This window comes from Nyctibius grandis, chromosome 32 (assembly GCF_013368605.1).
Source record: "Nyctibius grandis isolate bNycGra1 chromosome 32, bNycGra1.pri, whole genome shotgun sequence".
Classification (NCBI taxonomy): domain Eukaryota; kingdom Metazoa; phylum Chordata; class Aves; order Nyctibiiformes; family Nyctibiidae; genus Nyctibius; species Nyctibius grandis.
In genome coordinates this window covers 1,359,273-1,378,599 of record NC_090689.1, presented here as the reverse complement: position 1 = coordinate 1,378,599, position 19,327 = coordinate 1,359,273, and the positions used below count along the sequence as shown (strand labels likewise).

The window sequence follows — 19,327 nt, the reverse complement described above, 5'->3', positions numbered from 1 at the left end:
AGTTGTTTACTGCATGTCCCATAGAGCATCTACTCTAGGACAAAATAGGACCCGCAGCAATTAAAAAATCATATTAAAACCAAAAAAAGCCCCCAGCCCACATGGCTAGAGGCTGTGAGGGGGCTCCTGAACACAGCAATGATTGTGTCTATACCTGCCTGATGCCATTCTCAACCATTCACACCTTAGCTATGGTGCAGTGGTGTATTTGTAAGCTGGTCCTGCTGGCCACTACAACAGGAGCGCCTGCCTGATGCCCACAGGCTTATCATGTCAGAGTCTCCTTAAATTTCAGCAACTACAGAGCACGCACACAGACTTGTCAGGGCCTGAGCATGACTGGGACTGTCTGAACACCAAGGGTTTCCCCAAGGAGGCAGCATGTATACTGGAGTCCTGCTGAAAAGCACTTACTCAGCCATGCTGGAGTGGCAGTGAAGCCCTATTTTCCCCAGGAAAATGGTGCAATGACAAACTCTTGGAAGACCACAGAAAGAGCAGTCGGTGAGGCACTAGGGAGAAAGACAACCTGTACAAAACCCACTGCCCATGGTACATCTCACAACACCTCAGCAGTATCACCACAGCCACATAATTCATGTCTCATCCATGCTGGGCACCGTAGGTTGCTCAGTCACACAGTTAGTTATCTGCTGCTCTGGGTTACTGTTTTTGCCACTCTCCCAAGAAGAAAGACTCATGTTGTAAAAGCACATTAGGATAATCGCACATACAGTAAATCAGGAGAGAGTTAACAAGGCATTTGAAAGAAAATTCAAATACAGTCTGCCTTTGGATAGCAAATGCCCCCTCACTGAACCAGAAACAGCTTAATGCAGTGTTTCCATTTTGACAAAAATAACAGGATGATGGGGAAGGAGAGGATGAGAGGTTCCCACTTGTCTACACAGCCAGTGCATTGATTAACCGACACCAAACACCATCTTTGTAGCTGACAGGCTCTGTGTGGTCCCCTCCCTGCACCGCTTCAGTCAGCGCTTGTATACTGGGGCTGTGGGGCAGGGAGCAGACACAAATGCAGAAAGGTGTTTAATGATCACCATGCTCAGTGCTCGTTTTTCTGTTAGCCCTCCATCTGTGCCAGTCTGTACCTTACAATATTTTTTTCAGTTGTATCCAGTCCAATTCCTAGGCTGATACAGAAATACCAAATTTACCCAGTGTAACAATCCCTTTCCCAGAGCCAATATTAAAGGGTAGCTCTGAGCCAGGACCAACACTTCCATGGCACGGAGGCACCTACAGTACTGCATGTCACTGCAGCAAGCAGAGCTGCTCCGGCTGGGGCAGAGCACGCTGCAGTGTCCTCTCCAAGGAGCATACTGTTACTGGGGAAAAAAGAGTTAGGACTCTCACTCCCTGTCCCAGCAAGGAGAATACACACCAGTAGATAAAAAGGCTTTCTGCAAAATGTGTTAGACATGGCACAATCAACCAGCGACAGGGTGAGAGCTGCTTATCTTCCAGAGGAGCATGTATTAAAGGGAATGCTCACCATTTCCAAGCATGGCAGCTCCTAGGCTCAAAAGGCTCATCTTAGCACAGGTTTTGATCTTTGCAATTAAAGCAAGGTTTGAAAAACAACTGTTAATTTCCATATGAAACAACATTTATGTGCTGGCTTTGTAGTATCAAGGTCAACTCAGTACATGTTCCTGAAGAGCCCCAAACCAGTCTCTAGAAGAGAAACATTAGAAGACAGAGAATGCCAACACAGCCACCCTACAGCTGCTCTAGCTATTGCAGCTGGCAGCAGTGAAAACAAACAAAAATTGGCTATTTTTCTTTGTTTATAACAACATTTAAGTTTGTAGACAGCAGTGTTTGCAACCCAAAGGCAGTACTAACACTGATGCTTTGAAACTGAAAATTGACTGCAGCTCTAATATGGCATTGGCATGTCTGTGCACCCGCAGCTGCTTTCCCTGCTGCCCGTGCAGCGACAGCCTCGCTGCTCGTTTACCACCACGGCAGATGCTGAGGGACGGCGCGGTAAAGCTGGGCCTGTGCGGGACGGCGCGGTAAAGCTGGGCCTGTGCGGGACGGCGCGGTAAAGCCGTGCTTGCACAGGGCGCTCAGCGCACCACAAAGATGGAGGGAGGGGATTGCTGTATTACCCCTCCAGGCAATGCCTATGCACAGGCTGCCAACCAGGAGACAAGGCCGGGGCTATCGCACGTAACTGCCCCGAATTAAGTCCATTACAGTGGGCAAACAGATCCGCGCTAAGGCCCACGTCTACGGGCTTGTCTGCATTCCAGCTACTCGGTCCCTGTTTATCTCAGCCTGGACACCTTGACATAATTACCTCGTATGTCCCGGTCTTGTTCTGACAGGAGCTCCAGGCAATATTAGCAGAGATAAAAGATCTTGACAACTTACAGAAGGAGCGATGAAGACTCCTTTAGGAAATATTTATCTTTGAGCTACTTAGTCCTAATTGAATAAAATTTGAATAGCTTTCTCTTGATGATGCCAAGTACACTGGATCATATAGAGCAAAAAAATGAACCCAGGAGCATCAGAAGATAGTGGGAACAGGGCAGTTCAGGGAGAAGGTGCCAATGAAATGGACTTTACTTTTCAGCTCAGTGACCCTAAAACAGACACCTTCCATGATAACCACCTGAACCGAAGCCCCTCCTGGTGAACTAAAACGGTTGCTGTGAAGCCTGTGTTCGTTGCTCGGCCCCCCCAGAGCTTGCGCGTTACAGACTGAAGCTGAACTGGGTCAGCAAATCAAACATTTAAACCCTGCAGCAGTACTGACCCCAGAGACAAAGCATCCCCCAGCCCAGTCCCTTCACCCGTCACTTTGCTTCCAGAGCTTCTCTTCTGCCTTCTCTCATGCAAAATGCAAATACTCATTTTTTCAGAACGTGGGTAGAAGCCAGCTAGCCTCTCCCTTGAACTGAACCCATGGGACAGTTTTCAAATCGTCCTGACAGCTTGCTCTTGCTTCCTCTCAAAACTTTTAGCTTCACTGTTTAATGATGGACAACAGAGATTATATTTATCTCCTAGAGCTTCTGTCATCTGAACAGCAGGCATCTAGTCTGAACAAGTTATCTTGATTGTCTTTAGGAAGCATCTCCCCTTTGTGAAGAGAGACGGGCACCCCGGGAAGGGTTCATCTGAGGCATCTATCTTAGCATGATGAATTAACCAAGCCCCTGGGGGTCCTGTCTCCCTTCTCTGCCAGGGAAGCATTTGGGCTAGCTAAGACCTGCTGCCTGGCCGCAGGGTGCCAGAACCACTGACACAACCCCACAGCCACAGCAGACACTTCATTGCTGCTCCCCTGCCTACACGTTTCAGGATACCACAAGCCCTGGCCGCAGCGTTACACCAGACACGTGTCCCCACGTGGACAGTGGGTTGCATTCATTGCTTCAGAAGCACAGATCTGCACACCATGCCCCCGTCAAGCCGTGCCCTCGGCATCCCTTGCCCTTTTGCTTACTATGTCAGCTGCACAGACTTTTTCAGCACAGATTTTAGAGCAGTGATTAGGGGTAGTGGAGGACTCTCAGGCATTTGCCAAACACTGCGGATCTCCATTCAAAATATTTTAATTTGACAGTGATTCTCCTTAACAAATCTGAGATGTCAGTCAGCCAAGATCTTAATCCAGTTAAGTGTGCTACACTGATATTCTATAGTGCTGCTTTTTTAATCAGTGCCTGTAGTCAAACTCCTCATGTGACATCTAGTACAGCTGCCTCCATTTACCAAACATGCAAAATTTGTCATTACATTTATTTGGTAAGAACTATTTTCCACAAAACCATTCTGACTGGCATTAATTACATTATTCCCTTTTATTTATATCATCTGAGTCCTGATTCCCCCTCAGAAGTGGTTTAAACAGATGGGAAGAGGAGGAGGGTCCCCCCCGCAGCAGGCAAGGAGAAGCTCTGCAAGTTCCCTTTATCAAGCGCTGCGGGAGGAGGGAAGCAACCCTTGTAGAAAGCGGAGGAGGCAGAGCTGTGCTCCACGTTATTTCAACCTGTGTGCGAAGAGCACAGCTGAGAGAGCGTGCCAGGTGCATGTCCACCTGAGTCCAGTTAAATGGGATTTTTCAAACTCCAGAGTGATGCAAGAAGTTCTCAGGTCCTCATCTAAGATATGGGAGCTGATTATTATAATGCAAAACAAATTGTCTGAAATTTCTTTAGACCGTTTTACTTTTGGCTGAAATAAGCCAGGAAAGTTCCTATGAAAGAGTGTGGATAGTTACCTGTAGCTGAGGAGGACAGCTACTCCTCTAGATGCTGTCGGTGCCCTCAGTGCCACAACCATCGCTCTCCCATGACCTGTATATCAAGGGAGTCCGCTAATTTTGGGAACTAACATCCTTAAGCTTTGGCATAAGGAAACAACAGGAGCAAAGCCCTTGTCAAACCTGTTAGCACTCTGCAAAAGGTTGTCTTTGTATCACATTTTATAGCTGAATGTTGCAGTTGCTGGTAGTGATTACAGTAAGTAAAGCTGTAAAACAGCTTCCATTTTAACCGTTCATGCAAGTTTCCAGAGGATACTTATTTAAATGTATGTCCATAAGACATTTATTTTCTGGTATAAGTGAAGTATTTTTTCAAACTCCTTCCAAACAAGCAGGTACAATGCTGAGTGACAGGGTGACAAAATGGCAAATGAAATTATACGCTGACAAATGTAACACAAGCAACATCTAACACAAATGACTGACTAAATGAGCCGCTCCTCAGGAACGTCTATGCAGTCAGATCGAAGAAGACATCGACCTGCTCCATCAGAGTCAGAAAGTGTGAATGTCAGGAATGACTCAGAAAGAAAGAGGGACGAGGGGAACTAGACAAGGCACAAGGAGCAGCACGAATCAAAAGTGGGAAGAGTTTCTAGGTCAGTACAAGCTAAACAGACCTTGAAGCTGTAATGGAGAAAGGTGGATGGAGGGCGGCCATGAGATGAAGGCTCACAAAATGGTTATTCACAATGCAAGGCCCGGTGAAATCACCAGGCAAGAAGTTATTACAAAAGCAGTACTTTTTCCCTGTGGTGCATAATTAAGCCGTGCCACAGGATGCCACAGAGCCAAACACGTAGATGATTTTAAAAGAGATTAAGCAAATATATGTCCTTTAGGGCCATTTAAACCCATCATATCTGGATACAGCCCATCAAGGATCTTAAACACACCTGGAAAGGCACACAAGGGAAAGAGCCAGGCCATACTTGCATCTGTTCCTAAGCAGTTACCGCAAGCCACAGGTAAAAGTGTTACTGGCTGGCCCTACAGAGCTGGTCTTGGGACATCAGGGTAGTAAAAACACAAAAGAAAAGAAATGTTGACTGTTCATATTAACCCAGAAATACTTCTTGAAAATGGTGAGCCCGAAAATGTTAACTTGACAGGGACAGATATGTTCCCTGAGGTACCGAAACACACTCATTCAGGTGGAAAATCAGCAATTGCTAACACAGTAATTACAAGGACATTAGGGATGTCCTCTGGGCCCGTCATCCTCCTGGCTGGGACTTCTCAGGCAGAGGTAAGTGCAGCACTTCGACATAACAGATCGCACACACTGTTTATCCTACTCACGCAACACTAGCCAGGCGCATGGAGGAAGGCCAGTCCACACACCTGGAGCAACCATTTGTCCCTACCACATGGATGTCCAACTCTTGGCCTTTTTTTTTCCCAAAAAAGGGAAGACGAAAGTATACCCAGGGAAACCCGGCTGTTCAGACATTGCCTGGGAGGCATTCAGGGAGAAGGAGTCCCTGAGTGCAGGTTACAGGAGTGGGCATGTACCGCATCCTCACTCAAAACGTTCACAACGGCCTTTACAATTAAGAGCTCAAAGGACCTCAAAACCTCCTTAAGCACTCAAAGCCAGAGAACTTAAGTCATTCCAAAGCTCTAAATCAGCTTAAACAGCTTAAACTCATCTAAGGCCTTAAAGTGTTTTAAGCATTTTAAACCCATCTAAAGCCTTAAAGTGGCTTAAGGAGCTTGAAATACTCTTAAGGCTTAAAAGTGGTTTAAGTATCTAACTTTTGGCTAACCCACTCCTCACACCTCTCCCACTTGTGTGGCACCTGTCACTCCAGGTTAAGGTAGGCTCCAGGCGCCACAGTTCATTTACCCCAAACAGCCCCCATCTCTGACAGAATCGCTCTTTTTACCCCCCCTTTCCAGCTATCCCGGGGTGCTTTGGGGAGCGCTGAGCCCCCCTCTCCCAGCTCAGCACAGACCCCGCATCCCGCAGCCGACAGCTCTCACTGCAGCGGCCGGAGGTGGGTGCACACAACTGCTCAGGGGTTTGTAACAGGGTTTAGTTGGCTGGTGCCGTAACAGCACCTGGAACTCAGCCACACGCTCTTCTCCTACTTGCTTTGGTTTCTAAGACTGGAAAGGAGTGAGGCCTGGGGTTGAACTTTCAGGTTTGAACAAGACTTTGACCTAGGGCTCACACATCTACAAAGTTTCTTGTTTCTGGTTCCAGTTTTGCTGTAGATGAAAACCGTGTCAGACTGGCTGACTCCCCTCCTCACCTCACCAACAGTTTCGAAGTCTATATTTACTGCAGAATATGAAGGATACCTGGTTAATGCAATTTTTACATTTTCTGATGCCCTGATTTTAACTGTACAACCTGGGAATGGAAATAGCCCAGGACGTTTCTGTTTGGTTGTTCTCACATTTAAGAGTGATTGCTGTTGCATCTTTTTTACACTACCATTTGTCAGGCACCCAAATAGAAACTATTTTCTTTAGAAATTTTTACTTAATGTTACATTAACACATCTTTATGTCACTGATGCTACAAACTTGCCCCATTCTCCTCGTGCTCCTCCCTGCAGCATTACCCTTCCTCTGCGCACTCCCACCAGCACATCCCCTTGGGACACTGCCCGTCCTTTCCCCTCTCTGCAGGACAGCTCCCAGTTCCACTGCCTCTCACATGACTTAATTTTGAGATTTTTCCTTTCTACCTCCTTTTTTGCTTCCTCTTTCAACCATTCTTTCTTTGGACAAGTGAGGAATATACTGTAAAGGTCTCCTAGGATAACGTACACAAACCAGTTCAGCTGCAGCTCATCTGACACAGGGATTTATTGAGGATAAATGTTGCACCCTGGCTCTTTGCAGAAGAAAAGGAAAGGGAAGCCTGCAGTTCCCAGCGCTCTCTGCCCACTGATGACTGTTGCTATTCCCTTCCCCCAAAAGACAGAGCAAGTTACAGAATCAGTTATAGCTTGAAGGCAAATTAATCTAAATTTGTTTTACAAATAAGGTTAAAGAAAACATTTTAAAGCAGATACAAACTGCGCTGCTAGCAAACCGCTCTGAATCATCAAAAGGTCAGCATCTCTTTGGGCTCACAGCGGGCAGTAAGCCACAAACACAGCGCACAGCTTTCCTTTTCATGTGCGTGCATGATTTAATTTTAACGGAACACACTGCAAAGAACATGCTGAAATGATTTTTATTGCTCCTATCTCCTGTGAAAATATCTCCCTTGGATTAACAGCACTGTGCCAAAGTCTGTACAACGCTGGTAGGTGCTGGTGGACATGACAGGCCAACAGAGATCGTTTAGCAGTTTCCATGACCTGGCTCTGCAAGATGGTCTCCCTGACTCAAAAGAACCGTGCACAGTTTAGTATCTTTTCTTTCCTCATCTTCTCTTGAGAGAGAAACGCTGCAGAGTTTTGGTAATAAAAAATGTATTATTTCTGCCCCCTCCCCCTCGCCCCGGTGATCTCTCTCCCAATGCACACACACTGTTTTAGACCCTGTCTTCACTGAACTAAGAATTGCTGTCTGCCCTTTTCTTTGAAATGGGGCAGAGGAAAATCTGAATATCAGATAGAAGGAAAAGAACAATAAAACCTCGATAATGTCTCACTGTCAGGCAAAGGAGGCTGCCTAGCCTTTGTTTTTGGTTAGTATCTGTAAATATAAAAATGAGTCATTTCTTTTGTAGTCCCTACAGAAGGTTCTTCAAGCTAATTACACTTAAAAAAACCAAAAGGGACAAAAACATTAACCTTTTCATATCGCAGATGTCCTGTGCTAGGTAAAGACAACTGATTCAAGAAGAAGCAGGTTCCTGAGATGACCTGAGACCCTCTACTATTATACTTCTGAATATATCCATTTTATTCATTTGTCTCAAGTCCACATCATCTGGATGAAGAGACCTAATGGCCTAAACAAAGCTAAAGCCTCAAACCAGAACCACGTTCCTGTTTCGGAGACCACGCTGCAAACAAGCCCTTGAACTATGGGAGATGGAAGTATCTGCTGTTCCTCCTGCAGAACACGGCTTCTTTAGTCCAAATAGGAAAATATCAACATATCTCCTGCTCCCCACAGGTTCTCATTTTAGTCACCTTGACTCCCTGCACAACCCTCCCACAGTGGCCACAGGCTTTTCAGTATGACAAAGTAGTTTTGCAAAAGCAGCTCGACACAGAGCATGTTCTGGTACATCAGGCAGCAATGAGATACTGTGGTCCCTGGCTCTCCTCTCTTGGTGTCTAGTAGAGATCTCACTACGTGATTAGATAGTGCTTAGTATAACAAGTCCTGGCTCCTGGGCCCTACAGGTGTGAACTGAGGTACCAAAAATACTAAGTCACAACTCCTTCGCAGTCCATCTTTTCTTCATCTCCTGCTGGAACTATTTCATTTGGTGAGGTGAGGAAAGCTGTGTTAGGCTTCTGCTGAGAGATCCTGGGGTAGCTCTTTAGATTCACATGTCATGCCTATATACAGTGTTTGTATTTCCATACAGAGTTTGCCACAGCTCTGCAGACACTCAACATGCCAAGACTGGAGAAGATCATGATTCAACACAACCACAAGCAGTCAAACCCAGCTCTGCTGTGCTGTTCTGAGCCACGTTACCACAAAGGCTATAGGTGCTGGGCCTGTAAATAACATTCATGTATTGCCCCTGCACAGTGGTCACTACAAACCAGCACAGCTTAGTAGAAGGCAACATACTAATTCCATTCTTGTGTTGATATCCTAAATGAACGCAACATCAAACAAGCACAAGATTTTTAAGTGTGGATACTATGGTGGTTTGCTCCATGCCCTATGTCACCTTGGCTTTGCCCAGCAGCCTGCTCTGGGTAGGAGCTGCTGCAGGAAGGAAGGAGGGGGGTGAAGGCGGCTCCTGTTCCTCCAGCTGGTGGAGGCACTACTTGCTCTGCCACGAAGGGACAGCAGAGATACAGGTGCCCAATGTGAAACTGGTGCTCTCTGGAGGGAAAAGCATGCTGGAAGGTACTGTGCTAGGGCCTCCCTCCCTGGAGGGAGAAGGGGAAGATGTGGGACCTGAGTGCTGCAGAGGGATGCACGGGACCAGAGCCCTGTACCAGGCCCTTGTTCCAGAGGGGCCAGATCAGCTGGTCAGCTGCAAGGGAGAGCAAACTCCCAAATTTCCCTCTCCATGGTCCTTCACACCTGACTGATTCATCTACTGAAAGGTTCAACAACATCCTTTTGGTACTTGGGGAGACATTTTCCTTTCAGCATTACCAGCATAGCCGAGCTGCCTATCCCTCTATCAATTAGAAATGCAGAAGGCTTGCAGGTGTGCAGCAGGCTGGAGATCACCATTGTGGGCCTTCAGCACACCCATGCTACTGCTTCGAGTCGCGTTCCCACCGCTGCCCAACGCAGACGCAGAGTTGGTGCACTGTATGTGGCAACCACAGCCATGCCTGGAGTAAAACCAGCCAAAGAACAGATACAAAGATTCCAATAAGACATCATTTTATTCCAGAGTTTCCAGCACATTCTGTAGTTAACAAGCCCAGTGACATGGCATAAATATCAAGTTCTCCCTCTCTTAAAATTTTTCTTTAACCTGTGTAATGGGACTTCTTTTGTTGGTTTTTTTTTTCCTTTAAATCACTGGAAGCATTAATTAAAAGTAATTGTTGATGGTATCATCCTAAATGCTTACCGTGTTTCTTATCTGGCCAGCTCACGCCTTAGATTCCAAGAATAAATCACGAAGACAGCAGATACCACACACCACCACAGAAACGAGTTTAGCCTGGGAGAACAAATTAAGAAAAGGTACAACCTAAGATCCAGATCTCCCTTTGGAAATGATGCCTTGGTCTCACTCCTGTTCACAGATGCTCTTCGCACTTGCGAGGCTCAAAGCAAAGCAGTAGCAGAGCAAAGCTCTTGCCTGTTAATTTCTGGCGAACTCGCCCCACGCAGGGGCAACACAGACTGCCCGTGCAGGGCTCGGGGAAGCACTACCCTGCCCCATCCCGGCACGCTGCTTTGCCGCGCAGCTGGAGTACATCATCACCACAGCGGCAGCGTGGGGAGAAGAGTGGAGGCACAGCTCTTCCTCCGTGCCCCGGGGAGGAGGAGGAGGGGTCCAGCAGCCACAAAAGGGCCCAGCTGACATGACCTGGTCTGCAGCAGGAGCAGAGAGCACAGTGGGCACCAGGCACCCCAAGTGCTTTGCGGAGGGGCAGTGACTGCGTGGCTCCCCCTTTCCTGGCCGTGCTGCTCCCTCCCTGGGTCTATGGCCCAAATGCCATGGCAGAGCCTGACGTTAGATGGCTGCAGGGAAGGCAATCACAGCTGTCCTGCAGAGCACCCTTCGCCTGTGTCAAATAAGTGCACTGAGAGCAAAGAAAAAAAGCCAACTTCGTTGACTGAAATGCCAAAGGCCTCTCATTCCCCACCGTCCTTCTATCACCACCTGCAGCTCCTGCACATGAGTCAGGGATCTTTCACCAGCTTTATTCTTCCTGGGCTTTATTGGCCATCGCAGCTTCTTCAGCCAAGATCTGAGGCAGGACTGAATGAGTCACAACTAATATCAGACTGATTAACGCTTATATGTCAACCACAGCTTCCAGCTGTAGGTGAAGTTGAGGAAGGAGAAAAAAACACCGAGTTCCCCATAACAAAACTCAACACAGATACTTCAGGATTAGTCAGGTATCAAACACCTAGACAAGCAGTGGAAAGAGAAAATTAAAATTCACCTAACATTAAATATTAACAAGAAAAGTGTTCCCAGGCTCTTAGCAAGCAGCATTAGCACGTGCGTCAGGCAGTGTTACAACACCCATCTCCAATGAGCACTCTGTAATCTTGCAATTTGTCTTGTCAGAATTTTTAAAAGCAAGAACAATTCCACTTTTTTTTTGCTCCCAGCTATTCTGGTACCAATAATCTGGTGAAACTGCCCTATGCAGCGGTAACGCAAATTGCCCCATACGGGGAAAGGGGAGGCAATTTCACCAGGGGCTGCATTAGCTTTTTCTATAACATACTTTTCTTCCAGGTTGTCCCTCACTGTCCTGGACTCCCCATAGCCCTCGAAGGAAACAGTTCTTTGCTTTATTTCTCTATCAGCAGGCAGGTCTTCAGCACTGGGGAAGTCTTGGGTCCTTTGTGTCAACAACTGCAATGTTCCCAGAGAGGCGAGCTGCCCTGCAGGAAGCAACGTGGCAGCTCTGTACCTCAGAGGCATCAACTGCCCAAACTCAGGTTATTCCCGAGACTTACATTTTGTCTCTAATACCAGCAGTGAGCATTTTGGGGCTGTTAGCTTGTCAGCTGTTAGCAAAACACTCCCCCACCTCCCACTACATGCACTGGCTGCATGTCACTTTGTGACAAAGAAGCAAAGGCAAATGGCTCTGGCTCCCACGGACACAGCTGCTGTAGCTGGGCAGAGCAAAGGGAACAGTTTGAAAATAAGGACACCGTACCACGTACGGTGTAGATGTGGTAAAAGTGGGCCAGAGAGCGAAGGGAAGGAGGAGGCTGCAGCGCTGGGGGAGCACTTGCCTGCTCACAGCACGGCTGTGCCCATCCCGGGCACCCGCCATCACCAGGTTTGGTATTCGATCCCTTCCAAACCCAGCAGAGTCCTTTAGCAAGCAGCCGGAACAGCGTGTCTCCAAATTGGGCAAGCAGCTAGCAGAAGGTGAATTACTTCATCAGCACAAGACCAGCTCCAACTACCTAATCAATTTTGCAGGGTGCTAAATAAAAAGTAGTTCTGGGAACACTTCCCTGCAGCACCTTCCTAGGCAGAGTGTAACAGGCAGCTACAGTCTGCAGTGCAGTGACAAAAGCCACCCAAGGAGCATTTCAGAGACATGACACCAAGCTGAACAAGAGCACGAGTCATTTCGTGGATCTAGGATCAGTCTTGGCTGGCAGACATCTGTGCTCAGCTTACCAGCTGCCCCACATGGCTTCTATGCGTTGAGCCAAACGTTCAGATTATGAATGGAGTCGACCTACCGGATACTCTCCAGAGCTACGTGTGTACGTGCAGACCCTGCAAATAACCACAGTTCTCATCTAACATCAGACGTGTGTTGCACTATTTCAAGACACAGAGCAGGGGAGACAGCAATAACTGACAGTGCAAACACGTTGCAGGGGCTGCCATGATGCTGAGGCCAGTGACTGCTCCCACTGCTGTTGAGAGCAAAGCACTCACCCACTAGAGGAGGGGTGAGAGCTTCTGAACGCTCGAGCCCTTTCAGGCCCTCCTCAAACCTTGTGCATGATCTGCCCTCACAATCAGCTGCCAAAAGCTTTCTGTCACTGACACCTATGACCCCAAAGCCATACTTTGGTCCCCCAATCTGGCATTTGAAGACCGAGCTATGCTTTCACATCTTGCACTTGTCCTTTCCAATAAACAATCTTTTTTCCACCTTACACCATAAAGTTATGATTCCAGCCGTAACTAAGACCATAGGTAAAGTTTAGAGGGGAGAGAAAACAGATTTGTTTGAAAGCCAGTGTTGTGTGCTGAGTTTTGAGAGTTTTTCTGAAACGGTAACTTCAGAACACAACACATACTGGATAGTTCCAGTGGCTGTTTATCACAACGTCTATCTAATAGAGTTAATAGCCTAGTTTGAGATAATTCAAAACTGTTCATGCACATAAGAGATACCCAGAACAGTGCTGCCCCACACCCAGCACTGCAGGAGACTCTCCTCTCAGGCAAAAGGACGTTCCATACTCAGATGTAACTCAGAAAGGAGCTCAGCAAGTACAAATTTCATTTCTTTGTGTGCTAAAGTGATGTGGTTTTGTACAACACTAATGTATTACACACAATCACATAAATAACCGGTACAGAGTACATCACTCATGACGACAGAGACAACATCACCATCCGGCCTTTCTCAACATCAGATCAGACCCCAGGAGCCATAAACATTCAGGTCTGAAAGGACTGCAGTAGCTTCAACCATTAGTGCCCGAAAATGCACCGCCCTCATGAAAGCTGTACTTAAATCGCAGATTACCTAACACACAAAATGAAGGATCCTGCTGAACTTTAAGGGCTTGGATATTTTGCACAGTCTCCAGCATAAATGCAAGCAATGTCATTAAGAACAGTGCACCGTGGCTTCCTTTCCCATCTGTCTTCCTCCGGGAACCGGTCTCCTTCAATGCCATCAAGTAGAGGGTTGCTCCATGGAGGTGCTAATGCCCAAGCCTGGAAGTGCTGTGACGTACAGGGCTGCCGATACAACATCATCGAGGTGAACAGGCCTGGCGTGAGCACACTGCTTTGCTGCCCTTCCCTTCTAACGGGTGTACAGGAGTGCTCCTGGAGTCGCTTCCCCGCTGTGCGTGGCTACTGCTGGCCAGTGAGAAACATGTGGCCTGCAAGCAGCGTCCTGTGCTGTGGTTCTGCCAGCCATTTTAATACACGTAGCAGATAAGCACTGAGATTTAATAAAGAAACAGGATAAAAGCCAACAAAACACTCCTTCCACACTCCTTCAGTGTTTATTCAGCCCCAATTCCTGATGCACCCTATTGATCAATCACTTTGGCTAATTGGGCATTACTCACACCACCGCACAGCACAGTGTTCACAGTGGCAGGGCAACGGAGGCATTACGGGGTTCAGCTTTTTACAGCAGGTGTTTTCATGTAGCAGGTCCTGGTGTAAGGGCTCGTTATAGGATGACTGTCCCTCTGCAAACAAAGCAGCAGCACTTTGGGCTTCTCCAGGGCTGAGAAGTGCTATGTATAGGCACAGTATCATCATCGTTAGGAATCAAGGCTGATTAGTGCCACGGACAGCGGTTATGATTAAGCAGGTTAGCTCTGTTCCCTCTTTCCCTTTCTCTGGTTTAACGGTGATCCAAACCACAAGGCACAGGTGATGACAGGAGGAGAGTGAGGGGAGCAGGGTGGGGAAGGAGGTGATGATTGAAAAACGAAGGAGGCATACTCTGAGACACACAGTTACCGTAACGGCAGACAAGCAGACCAGAGGCAGACAACGACATGCTGACCTGCTGATTTGTCGCCCAGTCCTGGAAACCCCCATGCACCACACCACTACCGGCAGTCCTCCTTCAGTGAAACGCCAAAAGAAACATCAGCACCACGTTGACAATGATGAGGAAGAGCAGGATGACAAAGACCACTACCCGCTGGGTCTCCGGGTTCATGTTGCAGCGGAGGAAAGTGTGAAGCACACTCCATTTGTGCCTGCTTCGGTCGGGGACCTTTGCCATGGCTTCAGCCCCCAGGAAAAAAAAAAAAAAAAAGCAGCAGGCTTCTTAAGCGACCGCTGTACAGCCCACAGCAGGGGCACGGATGGGGGCAGAGGGCTGTGAACAAAAGCTGTTTTGCAGCTCTCAAAAGCCTAAGCCTAAATGGTTCGACACAGCCATTGCTGGTCGCACACAGCACGTGTGCCAGAACGCCCCCTCCCCACCCCCTTATCTCAGGGGGATGCTTATCAGCACACCCATGGGTTTCCACATCTTCTTTGCCGAAGGAACCATCGCCATCGCTTTAGCAGAAAGAAGACACTGAATTCCTTTTCGCAGAAAGCCCGAGCGTGCCGGAGCACTGCAATCCGGGCTGCGATTTGGCTTTGCAGAGAGCGGCTCAGCTATTTGCTGGGCGCCGTCTCCAGGATACATGCAGGCCTTAGCAACGCAGCCAACGCCAGCCCGACGTGGCGGCGTGCAGGGGAGGCTTTTAAGGAGGGTCAGGAGCGCATTAGGCGGCTGCTTTTTTCAATCCTTCCACTCGCACTAAGAGCATGCCAGCAATAGAGACCAGTCCTGCCAGGAGGCAAATCCCGCAGCCCCAGGTAGGGCTGGGGCAGGCTGGCCGTGCGGCGGGGCGAGGGCAAGGCGAGGGCACGCACGGCTGCCCGCACACCTGAGCGTGCAACAGGCTGCTGGGTGCTTGCGAGGAGGATGGGGGCAGATACAGCCTCTGACTGGGGGTCCAGGAGAAGCGGCTCCTGTTGGACTCTGCTGTCTGCTTCCTAGCAGGATCCTGGAGCCAGGATGTCTAAAGGACTTGGCTACCTCTGCCAACACCCCCATGGGACTGAGGCACTTAAAACCCAAACCTCTGCAACCAGGAAACCTCTAGTCAGCCCTGCAGAGCCCTAAACGTGCTGTTATGAACTTAACATTTTGCTGCTGGACTGTGATGTGCACCAAGCATCAGGCTGCCTGGGGTACACTCACAGATGCCCCAGCCTAAGCATAGCTCCCACCAACGTCTGATCAGGATCAGGATGAAAAGGCACTCCTCCTTGGAAAGGTCAGGGATGGTTCTTGGAGAGCACCCATCACAGACAGGCTCTGTGACTATAGTTGCAGCCCTTTTCTTTCTTCTAGCCAGCAAAGCGGAGCCCACCTTTTACTCAAGAGCCAGCAGTAATAGCATTCCATATTCAGGACCTTCACTGACAGGAGGTAATTCCACATCTTCCAGTTCCCACGTGCTCACCCCACACACCCCCTCATGAAACTGAGAAATATGAACCTGGCAATCCAGTCCCCAGAGCTAGGGCTAGATGATACAGGAGCTAGTGCCTGGAGCTGGGTGCAGAGAGGATGACTCTGCCCTTTACCCAACAGTTTCAAACACGAAAAAAAAAAATCCCAAAACCCAACGTGTATATACACACACACACACACACACATTCCCAGGAGCAGGAACCAGAAGTCATGGCTCCCCCCTTAAACATCTTAACTGCTGAACACCTATGGTAGCACCCATCTCCAGGAAGGGCAATGAGGGAGCAGCCACCTGATGCAGGTATGAACAGAACACACTCGGCTGCTCTCACAATTGAGGGAATGCATATTAAAAAAGCTGTCTTCTTTCAGGTGTTAGCACATCAATGCCCATAATGTTTCTTGAAGAGCTGTATAGCTCCCGTATGTATCCTGGAACACAGCAGGTGAGATTTAAAAGGAAAAAGGTTTAAGAGTTATGGTTTGGCTGGGTACTTTTCTTTCATTTGTGTTTTGTTTTTTTTTCCCCTCAAATTGTGCTAACCTCAGCAGGGGTTATATAGAAAGTGCTAAGCAGTCAAACAACTTCCACTGTCTCCCTATGCTTCCATAACATTTAAGATATCTGTCTTTTTTAGGCATTATAAAATCAAGTCTAGAATTATTTCAGTTTCCTGGTTTCTGAACTTAAAGATCCTGCAAATCTCCTTGTCTCTAGCCTAAATATAGAACAAGGGGAATAATGCGTAGGACAAGGGCTCGTGCTCTCGGTGCAGCTTCAAGACCTGATCAGCAGAACTTCACATACGGAGCAAACTACTGGGATCCACGGGCTGCCCAAGCTCCCAGGTGGTTTTGAGTTTTTGGCCAGCATTTGCTCAATGGCTTGAAAAACCAAGTCTCTCTGCCATATGCACCACAGCATAATACTTAGATCCCTAAGCTTGCAGACTTCAATTTAATGAACGCTCTTCAAGTCCGCAGTTGACTCTCATCATCGCATCGTTCCGACTCGTGGGCATTCTGCAAACCTTGTCTGGTTTTGAAGGCTTTTCATGAACTGATGGAGTTTGGGCATAAGCCACCAAACAGTATTTGGGAGGGATACGATCTTCAGGAGAAGCTAATCACGGTGAATGGGAAGCATGATCACGCACGCTGCTTTGAAACCTGCACAGCAGCTACCATCTTCTCTAGTCACTTAGTTACACTGCAAAGAAATATATAAACTCCAGTGACCCACCAAGACACGCACTGGTGAGTCAGGCTGGCAGATGAATACTGTTGGTGCTGCGGGATACCGGGCAATTTCTAAAATCCACGGTAATGTAATTCTCCAGTAATCTCTTGAAATCTTTGCCACTCATTAACATGCTCGAGCATTTGAAGGTGAAAGCACAGAAAGTTCGACTGAATATCTATAAAGACATCTTAAAGGGGAAAGCAGGTTATTTCTTGGACACTGCTCTGAAACCACTTGGAAGGAGAAGTTGGGGGGAAACTGATACCAAGATGAAAACGCAGAAAAAAAGATGCAAAATTGTACCAGAGGGTGCATTTTCACCTTACTCTGTTGGAGCTGTCTCTGAGAAACATCCTAAGCCACAGCTACGTTCCTTTGCTGTTCTGACGTAGACCTCAGTGCCCTCCTGCATTACATTGCCTGGACCCATATAACATGTTTACTACCTTGTGTACATCTTGGAGCATTACACAATGTTAAGCTGCAGTCACCCTTCTGACCCCACAGTGAATAAGCAAGCCTGAGTAGAAACTGGTCTCAACAAGGACAAAAACTGCAGAGTGACTCTAGCTGTGACCTGGCTTTTGTTTTCACCCCCACGCAGTGAATGCCCTCACACAGTCCTTCGCAGAGTCTGTGCATGGGGGAGTTACTTCCATGGTAACTCAAAGTGTTTGCAGTGTGGGGGGGCTCTCCAGCTTCTGCTGCACTCTGCTAAACACCATGTGGGATTTTTCTATGACAAGAAATAAAGCCTTGTTCTTACTCCTCACTGATCAGACATGCTTCTGTGGTAGGTGGCATCAGCGAGAGATGAAATAACTGAAGGTTTTACCTTGTGGCTTGTAGTTGAGTGGGATTTAGTTTGTATAACTATCACTGAGGGAGCATATTTCAAGTAAGCGTTGCACAACCTTCATTGGAATCTAATTTGCAATTGTAATAATTGACTTCCAATCCTTCCTCTAAGAGCCATGCTCAGCGAGGACTGCCCCAGGGGAATAATGCTGCCACTCAAACGGTGCCAGCGGTGAGTGCAGAGCAGCCTCGAAGGCCTGACTGCACACAAAGCCGTGCTGCAGTCACAGGAGCTGGTCAGTGACCAAGCCTTCAGAGAGCACACTATTCAAGAACCCCCAGTCTAATATCAGATAAAGCAGAAACAGAAAGACACCCCTTTACTTTTCATCAAAATGATACTAATTATTGTCCAGCCCTTACTCGTCACCTTGCTTGTATGCGCAGCAAATGGGGCCTCAGCTTTTGAAGACTGTTTCAGGTGTCGGTTTTAGGAGGCCAGGGGGGTCTGACAAACCCACTTCTCTGCCAAACGAAAAGAGCATTTCAATATTGTAGCAGCTTAACTGTGAACTGAAAGGCACATGTACATAAACGTGAAAAACTAATAACTGTAATAAGCAGCATAGGTGCTTCAACAGAACAGGCAAATAAACAACTGAGGAGACAAGCAGTGAAGTTATATCCAGTGCACTGGGAAAGCAAAGAGCACGTGCCCAAGTGCGGCCCCCGAGGGCAGCCGTGCAGTGGGGACCAGCCCCACCATCAGCACCTTTCCCCTCTCTCACAAGAAAGCAGACTTGGAAAGCAAGGCTCTGAGCAGTGAGCTAGATACCGTGCTAAAGCACGTTTCCAGGACTTCCTATACGTGACTTCGCACAAACAGGGATGTGCTTGCTGCAAGTACAAGACACAACACAAGGCGACTCCTCTTAAATCCAAGGATGCATTAGGATTGTAGGCACAAATAAACTGTGCTCTAAAAATCACTAGGGAGAAAAGAACACTCTTACTGGGTCATTTATCAACATCCTCTCTCCAACAAGGTGAAAAACGTGTCAAAATATTAACAAGTAACAGAGACAGGAGAAGCGCTGGAGTCGAGCCTGGACAAGGCCCATCAGACACATGCTTTTTGCCCCAGCCACGCTGCCCCATGTTCTGCGCAGGGCACGGAGCGTGGACAAACCAGGCAGGCAGCCCCGTGGTGTGTTTGCCTGCTCTGTTCAACAGAGCTTTGCATACCATGCAAACACAGCACTGAGTATGCAAGTACCAACTTCTTTACAAGTTTTCCTAAGGTGTTCCTAAATAGGGTATCTTCTGAGGTACCATTACTCTCTCTTTTTACACCAGTGAAGTCACAGACACAAATATGAACCTCCCTGTCCCTCTAGCTAGCATCGCTGGCTGTTTGGATGCTGTGTGTACAGAACTACAGAGGAAGGGAACATGTTCAGC

General features: G+C 47.8%; 1 protein-coding gene across 1 annotated transcript in view; it reads right to left on the bottom strand.

Annotated features, from left to right (window-relative positions):
- The window catches only part of LOC137675111 (rho guanine nucleotide exchange factor 4-like), a 112,484-nt gene that overhangs the window by 13,208 nt on the left and 79,949 nt on the right, over positions 1 to 19,327 (bottom strand).